This window comes from Salvia hispanica, unplaced genomic scaffold (assembly GCF_023119035.1).
Source record: "Salvia hispanica cultivar TCC Black 2014 unplaced genomic scaffold, UniMelb_Shisp_WGS_1.0 HiC_scaffold_498, whole genome shotgun sequence".
Lineage (NCBI taxonomy): Eukaryota > Viridiplantae > Streptophyta > Magnoliopsida > Lamiales > Lamiaceae > Salvia > Salvia hispanica.
In genome coordinates this window covers 1-10,801 of record NW_025952243.1, presented here as the reverse complement: position 1 = coordinate 10,801, position 10,801 = coordinate 1, and the positions used below count along the sequence as shown (strand labels likewise).

The window sequence follows — 10,801 nt, the reverse complement described above, 5'->3', positions numbered from 1 at the left end:
TTAAAAATAAGTAAAAATCTGTGCAATAAATCTACAAATTTTTAAAAGTGCAACAAGACAAGACCAATTCTATTCTAATAAAGATATAGTAGTATCTTTTAACTTAACTTGGAAGCCTGCAATTTTATCTAAGTATACAACATAGAAACTACCAAAATGAAAAGAATTTACATAAGACCTCACACAAGAGATTCATCATGATTCATATCACAATAATGGGGGGACGCCAAAGAATGCTATATGCAGTAGTAGTGCTACAACGAAGATCGGTATAAGCTTGGAAGGCGCATAATCTGCCGAGTTGCTATTGTCAACTTGCCCAGCATTGAAGAACTCCGTTTTACCTGTACTGGTGGTTGTAGAGACGTTCACAGATGACGAACCTGCAGAACACAGAGTTTGTATTAATGAGTGAGTCGAAGCAGTTTTTGAGATTGCTGGCATTGTGTTAAGTTGAGACCGGGAAGGAGAAGGATATCAAGCTGAGCAAGGAAAGCTTACAGTCGTAGTTTGCCCATCCAATCCTTTGACCAGCTATATCATACACAACAATCTTATCTTTCAGAACAAGATCTGCAGGGAGAGGTGCCATATATCTCAATCAACAGCGAATAAAGAAAGTCGAACATGGAGTCTGGAACAACACATAGATGCCATATATCTTAAGCCTCATTCAGTACTAAAATTGACCATCCCAACACATTGGACAGAGATTTCATATATATGTGGAATACAGAAATCAGATGAGCCCAGAAGATATGAGGTAAGCATTTTATTAATAACTTTAAAACTTGCTGTAACTGTTTGGTGTATATGATTATAAATATGCATGGATAGAATAGGTAAGCTGAAATATTCGTACCGCCTAAAATGGTAATTCCTTGACCCTGAATTTTCTGAATGCCGATGCACCACACTGCAGCACCACCCTATGCAAGCAAAACATTGCATATTTACCAAACATCAAGAGAGCAAAGGGAAGGATAGAGAGCTGTAATACAGAGTATAGTGAATAGCATATATTTAGATTCCAATCAAGGATATCCATAGCTGAATATGAATAACTACTTTCTCCATAATGTAGTCGAGTATAACATATGTCAGCTTCAGTTTTAGATTCTAAGATCAGTGTCGCTAAATGCCTAACTCTATGACAAATCAAATCAGTATGTTTCCGGATGTAGTCAGGTGGAGGGCTAATGCTACAGTTTTTCTGAGAGATTCCAAATGCTACCAAATGTTGACTTACAATAGAATTCTGCTGCAAAAGATAGTCTTGAGGCCTGAGAATCATTGATGCACCACCAGCAAAGTTCAGAGTAACTTGTGGGAATATTTCTGAGACACTGGAGACAAAAAATAAAGAACAATTTAAGAGGAATGGCCAGAAAGATGCGCAAACAAGAATAATTAGTCTCAGATATAAAACCTCGAGGTAGTTAGATAGCACTGATTTCCCTTTGCAAGCAGAGGGCGAACCGATCCTGAGACGGTTTCTGTGATCTGCATGGCCAATAAAAACACTCACATATTGGATAGCAACAAAACAATGTTGTTTCATCAGTATAACGACTCTGTTATAAGGGAGGATGCAATATTAATCTTAAGAGATGGTTATGTGCAAGGCTTGAGAGTAATGCTTTAATTGCAGATAATGGTAAAGATTCCATTGGTTGCACCACTTAACCAAAAATTGAATATACCCTCTTTTGAAACTTACTGCAGTAACAAATGGATCGTAAGCCTCTTCCGCAAGGTATGCCAAAGTTGTGCCTGAATCAATTATTGTTCCACGGTTGCTTGAAGTCGCAAAAACAGATGAATCAATGCTCAGTGTCCGGCCATTTACAGCTATACTTTGTAAATTTACATTGTAATGTGGCCTGGAAAGATGGATGGAGCAAATATTTCAAATTGAGTGCTGGTGACATATCCAACAAGTTGAATTAGTTAAGTTCATAATATTCAGAATCTGAAGTATAGACAACACTTGCAACATGAAAAACAAATTCCAATGAGAAGGCCTAATCCTTAAACTACAGCAATTTCAGAAAACATTCATGATATCCTAAGTCAACATTCAGCACTTCACAGTAGATAACTTTCCAAAACATATGAAGTAATTAATTCTGATTGAGGACGCTAGAATAGCAACAAACACACATTAACTTAAGACATGAGTTTTAAGTCATAAGTTGTTGAATTGTGGTTTTAGCTGTAGCAGACTGTTTATTTACCTATTAAGGCTAGTTTCAGAATTTCAAATATTTAAGGAAAAGACAGAGACAAATGTATCAAGTAGTTCCTATGACTACTAATCAAGGAGTCCCTTCTATCAAGGAGTACATTTCTGAGACTACGCTTTAGTAAAATCAACCAAAAAATAAACAAGGCTTTACATGGGAGAACTTAAATTCACCATAGATTAACAAAAAATGTGGAAGGCAAATAATTGAAGATTTTCTGGCAGGAAAATACATACTGTGATGGAACAAGTGGAGTGAAAACCATATTTGGCTCCACTATTTGACCAAGAACCAATATGCCACCACCACCACTCTCTCCTCTCAAACAATGAGAAAACGAATATGGGGTGATTCCCTGCGATGAAAGCTGTGAAATCACAGATAATCCCTGCTGTCCAAAACCAAATATACCATCAACTGCCCTATCTGGTTTGGTAAGGTCCCCAGTTTGTGATGTGCTACAACTGTGAAGGAATGTACCCAAGAAAATCAATTGATAAAAACAAGCACAAATGATAATTGAACTAGTAAGAACAAGAACTAACCCGAAAACAACAGGTGCTGAATTATTGGAAGCCAATGTACTCCCAACTACAGAGTCGAAATACATCGAGTCATACACATAGTAGCCAGATGTCCCACTGCCATCACCATACTGGAAGGTATACCCACACTGGTTCTGGCCCGAACAACCAGAATCAGACGACTGGATGAGCTGGGAGGATCAAAAAACTCGAGCTCTATCTGTCGAGAAAAACAATGCATTTCAATAAACCATCAGTTTAAAAAACTTAAATTTCGAAGCAACGGAATTTGCAGAAAATGTTTGACATACTTGAAGTCCACTGGATGAGGGACAGCCTTTACAGGGATTGCAACTAACCCATAGCACATCACTTCCAGTATCTATCTGTACATAGAATTCTTTTGCCGGAGTTCCCAATTTTACTCTTGTATAATATAGCCTGAGGAACAACCCAACAAGATATAATCAATGAACAGCCGAGCTTACAAAATGGAGCATTAAATTCACACTAAAAATTGAAGAAATTTGTGCAGCATTCCGTCTGAAATTGAAGAATATATTCTCTACGAAAATTAATTGCACAACACAACACAACACATCACATTCAATCACGTTGGAATCAATTCAAATGCACTTTTGTAACAATGAAGCAAAGGTTTTTTGACTTCGACAGTTAATTCCAAGAAAGGAACAAAGATTTCACAACAGAATCAGCATTATATCACCATTCTTCATCCAATCAGAAACAGGCATTCTGATATCCAGCTCATTTATCCGTTTATTTCCATAAAGGGGAAATTCTTCGTAAAACACCGCACATTCACCTTTCCAATCCAAATCGCCCAATCACAACAATCCAACGATAAAATTAATCACAAAATTCAAAATCTCACCCAACAAGATAAGGATCATAGGTGCCTTCAACCGAGAAATCGACGACGCCTGAAGGCGGCTGCTGCTGCTGCTGCTGCAACAACCTACCGTGCCTGACTCGGTCGCGGTGCCTGAGTTGACTCACCCCAACTCCCTCGTGACTCGCCCTCTCCAAGCTCAGCACCATTCCCTTCCCCTCCCCATCCACCGACGCCGCGAAAAGTAGCACCGACGCCGCCGCCACGATTGCCTGAGCCACCAGAATTGTCGCCGGCGGCATTCTGCTATCCACACACCACCCCCTTTTCCCCTGCTTTTTTCTCTCTCAATTTTTCACCTTTCCTTATGCTGTAAGCAACAATACGGAGATTATCGATATTTATACACGAATTTGTATAAATACGTGAGAGTATAATCAGTGATTATGCATTGTGCATAAATCTCTGTGGGCGCATGAATTTTGAGAGAAAGAATGAGAGAGAAAAGGAGAGAGAGAGAGAGAGGGAAGAACAGATAACTGCAGCTTTATAATTACGTAAGATGTGGATTGTTCGCTGCGGTTGATTGTACGTTGAATGGAAGAGGTTGTACGCTTACTTACTTTATGGTTATTTCTTTGTAATTTAGTATAATCATAGTAAATCAATTGTTTAAGCAATCTACACACTGATTTTCAAAATTGATAAGCAAAAATAGAATTTAAAGATTGTGAATTTTCAATTGTAGGCTAATGAAATACTTTGCCAATGGCTAGTAGAGGAAAACATTTGTTAATTAAGTTGTGTTTTAGAATTAAATGATACTTTCTTCGTTCATAATTAGTACTAATTGTGTTTTTTTAGTTTGTTTAGTTAACAAAAAATTGTCAATAAATACTTAATTTGATAGATCGAGTTAAAATTACATAGTATCAATATTTAATCAACAAAAATTAATCTATTTTTAATTTGGGCCATTTTCTTAATTTGGTAGTTTTAGAAAATAGAGTGATTTTGATAGAGTTTAAATGATAGTATTAGTACTTAATATAAAGAAAACCATGTGTTTTGTTTAGCATTTACTCATATACAAGACTTATTATCGATTAACTACAATATAAAATTAAGATTCAAATAGATCGATGTAAAAATCGTCATGATTTTATACCTACAAAATCGCCAACTTTGACGATTGTATTGACACAATTAATAATTAATTTATTAAGATGATTGATACTCCTACAATGTTGACTCACCCTAAAATAAATAAATAAATTCAAAAACAAAAATAAATGCAATTGGTCCACCTATTATAAAACTGCATGAAACTGCAGCCATATTTGTCTTAAAATTCTCTACCACGACGCAACTATATTCTAGAATTGTTTCTAATTCTTATCCGATTAATTTGCCAAATAATACATTATGCACAATTATTCATCACGATTAATTTATCATATTGGGTAAGCATATTTAGTTTAACTGCCCCTCTCAACTACTGTAACATAATTTGAGCTTAATGAGCCACGGCTGCCCTTATAATCAATAAATTATCATACTATTAATAATAAAAAAAAGAGCGATGCTATTTACCATAATAACTATTATACTCATTTATTAAGATCACCTTATCATCACTATAATGGACTACAAAAAAAAATACGACTGAACTATAATGAAACGGGTTGAATATTAATTATACCACGTAAACGCATACTAAAGCTTTGATTAATTAAGATGAAATTATTTAAAAACAAGTAAGATATTTATAAAATTATTAAGATAGTGGCAATGATTGGTTGAAAAGAATGTGTTGTTTGATGAAGGATGCAGGTTACTACCTAAAACCATTAATTAGTGACAGTTTACTTAACAAGGAAAATTAAGTTATTTAATATTGATTAATTCTATATACATAATCAATGAGAAAGCTAATAATGGACCAACCAATATGTATATTATTTCTTAAACTATGTGGGGTCATCCCCTAATTCTGTATAAAGATGGCTCATTCATCAGAAAAATAAATTTAAAATTAAATGTACATGATCCACAACTTTCTTGAGATGCTAAAGCTAAGAAATTGCCCAAGAACCTTCTTCAAAATATTATTTTATGGAGTAATATGTTTTGAGTCACACCACCTTTATTTTATTTTTATTTTTTTGCATGCTTTACCCAAAAACATGGTGCCTCAATAATTCAATTCTTTCACTTTGCCCCTAAGAAATGGACTCAAAAGCAAAGTGGGGTTCGCCTTTTTTAGGTGGATTAGGGATCTAATTAATCTATATATATTAATGACGAAGAACTTTAAAAATATATAAAAAAATAAGTAATACTTTTGATGGATTCAATTAGTATTGATACAGTGAAACCAATATACCCAATAAAAAAATAAACTTATGTTTATGTACAAAGAAAGAAATAAACATAAATTACTGGCACCACTGTGGAGTGTGAACCATTATTATTTATTAAGCATGCAATAAATATAATCCAATCAGTCTTCAGTTTATTTTATTTATCATTGTATGGTCTTATATAAGTTTCACCGTCTAAATAGATTTGATATGTCACATGCAATGCAATTACGACGTTTTAAATCTTTTTTTAATTAATCGCATGTCTCAGAATAAATAAATCATTTTTCTCCTAATTAAATCTTTTTTTTTTTTTAATGTTGAAAGTGAGAGTGAGTGTATATTAATTGTTCCAAGGGCTTTTAAGTGTACAAATTTACTAAAGCTAATTAATAATTTTATGGGAACTGTAACTACTTATTGCGATTTATGAAATTCTTAGTATTTATATTACTTTATGATCGTTATTATTTTTGTTCGTAGGATTAATTAAATGTCGCAAAAGTCAATAACTTTGAGTTCAATCTCTTTGAAACGTGGATAGATGAGAGAATTTTGGTCTTTCCTATGACCAAGATCTTTGCTTAAATTAGATGCATCATTTGGCAACTTTTTGTATGATATACTTTCGAATGTCAATCGAGTTTTGAAAATCCATCAAATTTGTTAATATCGAGTAAATTTGAAGTGCTTCCACCATCAAAGGGAATATATATTTAAATAAATACTAATAATATTTAAGTTCATAATTGAATATCACATTTTGATTCAACAAGAGTTTAAATATGAAATAAAGTAGTGGAAAATGTTAATAGAATGTGTTCTAGTAGTATATGTGTGCAATGAGTTAGTTAAATGTATTATCCATTTATCGAAATTTGTAAAATTGAAATGAGGCATTTAATGATAGATGGACAAAAATAAAAATATGAGAACAAACATAATCTCCTAATAATCCATGTAGTTAACCTACCATTTCAAACTCGTATTGCTGCAAAAAAATTGAGATTGTTAAACGTCCGCATTTAAATAAATTTTCTATTATATTCCTCAAATTTCCACCCAAATCTAAAAGGTTATTTTCTGTCAATTAATATTAATATGTTTTTTTTATGATATTGATATATCGAGTTTGGTAGAATAACTCGACAAAGAAAGTGGAGCACGTATTCTTGTCCAGTGCAGACAACTTATTTGTTTTTGTCAGTTTACTGGTTTCTATCTAACAATTTGTCCATTACCAAAAAGAATTCAGCCAGAAAACCACTTTCAAATCATAAAATAAATAAAACCCCCAATTTTTATTTGAAAAATATAGTAGTACTATAAATAAATAAAGTCAGGAACCGAGTTAATGGGCCCTCTTTTTAGGCCCAATTAAAACAAAATAGTAATTCACATTACAAGATTGTTAAAATGCACACGCCTCACAACAAAACCATATCACGGCCATGTAGAAAACGCACTGTGAGTAATATATCGTGCAACGCAAGGAGGATAACCGAGGCAACGTTAACCAGCCATGTCGGACCGGTTAGACCAAACCGGACTGTGCAACCGGCCACCACAGTACAAATTAGGCTATAGAAAATCCCCGTCTCGAACCGGCCCATGGTCAGAGCATCGCAACCGAGCCAAGCAACGGCTAACCACACGAACGTCAACACATGCTCCAAAGATTCCAATCTGAACAATAATTGGAATGCGAAAACCACAAACGTTGTAGCTATGAATTTAAAAACCTTCCACTTCTTCGATGCCTCCTGACCGCCCGGTCCAGTTTGGTCCGACCCCGTCGGACCGGAACCGGAAGAAAAACCGTCATGGATTAATGCTGATGCGCCCGAAGTGAAAAATGCGGCAACAAGCACAAAGGGGGCGAAAAACGCGTCGTTTTGGACGTGGAGCGAGAACGTGACGGACCGTATGATGAAGTCGACGAGGAGGCCGGTTTCGGTGGTCGTGACAAGGGAGATTATAATGGTGACGGCGAGGGCGTATGATAAGACGAGGGTCAGAGGTATCGGTCGTAGGAAGATGGATAAGTAGAGAAGGAAGGAAAATCCGAGGACCGAGAGTCGGAGATGGTCGAAGAGGGATGCATTGTTGGCGCCGTGGCGATGGACTAAGGCGTAGGTGGATGAATGGCAAACGCGGACGGCTAGGATTCGCTTGAGGGAGAAGATGATGAGTGGTGAGATATTGGTGGAGCTTTGAAGCTCTAGAGATTGGAATCCAAGTTTGAGAGAAGTGATGGTGATGAGAGACCAGCATGAGAAGTAGAGTAAAGCAGAGATTTCCATGACTCTTTTTTCTTTCAAGGATTCAAGAAATTTTATTTATGGAAGTTGGAATTGTGGTGGGGGAGCTGAATTTGGAGCTTAGGTGTTTTTTTTCCTTGCAATATAGTAATGGATATTGATGAGATTATGAGATCTGGCCCACGTGGCGGTGTATTATTGGTAGACAATCAAACTTTGTAAGTTTTATATGCAAGTTGTAATAGTTGACCTTTGACTGTTGACTTATTTTTCCACTCATGAATTAGAATATTGCAAATGAGCCTAGTAGCGATTTGAGAATTGGATTTAATTCCTTCGTCTCTGATTTATTGCAAATAGGGTCAAACAAAAGCCATATGAAAGTGCATAAAATCAAATGCAATAATGCATACGACCTTTGCAATCAGAATTCCATGTGGTCAAAACCATCTGGAAATAGATATTGAGTTAGACAGCTTGTAAAAGGATTATTGGCAGGCAGCTACTCTTCCAAAACAACGATCTCGTTCCGTCTTGTTTGCGCGATGAAGTGTCCTCAAATTTGAACATCGAATCAAACAGCAGCATGGATGTGCAACGTAAAGCGCACACCTCCTCCTCTGTTGCTGCTCCAGTACCTGACCACCGTATTCTACCAGATTTGTCGAGTAAGAATGCATATCTGCAGATATCAGAGTTGAGGTGTAAGTAAGAAGCCACAAAAAATTGATCTGGGCTAATCACGAAGGTGGAGTAGAATAGAGTATGAAAGAAACTGATATACCCTGCAAGAAGATTTACTATTTTAAGCTCCTTCCTGAAGTAATAATGATCACCAAAGGAATAAACGATCTGCCTCTGCAGAGCATCTTGCTTCTCTGCAGGCGCGGGTTTCCTCATGTACTTAAGGAGTAGTTTCCTTATGAGCTTACGTGACAATAACCATTGATCCGTTAAGGACACCTGCACAAGAGACGTGATCCTCAAAAAACGTTGACATGATTCATTTTGGGAATAGTAATAATGCTTCACATATAAGTTCCTGTATATTTGAGATAGATTATTTTAAAATTCACATTTAAGTTTGCTCCTCAATTGTTTAAAAGGCGATCGTCTTCTATGTTCTAGCGAGTGCGCAGTAGGAAGGAAATGTTGCTCGGTCCATTGGTAGTTACAGGAATGAAAATAAAAAGCATGTTATAAATCACATTACCGAAGTAAATTGAAAAACAAAGATCAGGTGCAGTTCTTCATAAAAATGACAGATTCAATAGTCGGACATTATGTTGATCGTATGAGGTTTTATGATCCTATAACCAAGCCTATATGAAGTAGAGATAGATAGAAAATCTAGTGTAGCCTGTAATCAGTTCAAAAACTGAAAGCAGTCGAGGAAATTTCAATAATCTCCATTTAGCAGCAAGACAAGAGCAAAGATAAGTTTGACCGGTAAACCTGCTAGCATATCATTACTATTCAGAAAGATGCAATACCTCGTACGGGCGAACATCACTTGAATGTGCAAATGCTTTCAAGAAGGGTGAGGTCCACGAGTCAACCATAGCCTGTCAGGTAGTGAAAAAAATTAAAGCTAACAATTATGTCAGGAAAATGCGCCATAAGCACAAGTTCGCATAAATCAAACGTATCCATGAAAGCAACTGAGGCATCTGCTTGCTCCATCTCTACACCCAAAAGATGGTAACCTCATAAAAGATGATCTGATAATTGAGATTTGATATACACAAATCTCACCCTGAATTTCCCGAAAGATAGACATATTAAAGACGCCTTAGCACTGTCTATTTCAGCAGTATCTGACGTCAACACGTTCGTATCATTAGTTTTGAGGTTAGGGACAGCTTAGCCATATTTGATGAGGACAAATTTGCTTCGTCTTCTTTGGAGGTCCGGGAAGTGTAAGCTTAGAACCATTCGTAAAGTAGACTTCAAGGAAGGAAACTTGAGTGCTGGCGCTGCAGGAACTATAACCTTATTCGCTTTTGATACCTGCACCCAAGTCTCAAAATCTACAATCAAAACTCAACCTTATGCACTCAAAAATCATATAATCAAAATTCTAACTTAGCTTTTACAGCCGCCTCATGCGCCAACTGCGATCAAATTACGCAATCAATTATACGAAAATGTCAATCGGAACAGATTCAAATGAGACCTATGACCATACAGGGATAAAATTCGAAAATTCCGTGGCGATTTGATTTGTATGATCTATCCAAATTAGTTCCCAAACCATTAAAATGCAATAAATTTTGAATTGCGCGATTACATGATCTCCGATCTGATCTGGCTGCAATGAGGCGGCGCGATTCAGTCCACAGCGGCGGCGGGGCGTGATTGAGATGCAGTCAGGCGACAATCCATCCACACTTCCGTTTCCACTAAGTCCATTGCTGCTACTGAATGCCGGTGCCGGCGATTTCGGGGAGTGAGGTTTTGAATTGTCGCGGTATTTGTTCCTAGGATCGCTGCTCTTCTCGCGAGAAGCAGGCGGCATGGACTTGTCGAAAGTCGGGGAGAAGATCTACAGCTC

General features: G+C 36.4%; 2 pseudogenes; both read right to left on the bottom strand.

Moving 5' to 3' along the window:
* On the bottom strand, positions 1 to 4,149 carry LOC125199427 (annotated as a pseudogene).
* A 4,566-nt stretch (positions 4,150 to 8,715) lies between these two features.
* On the bottom strand, positions 8,716 to 10,765 carry LOC125199426 (annotated as a pseudogene).
* Positions 10,766 to 10,801: the final 36 nt, after the last annotated feature.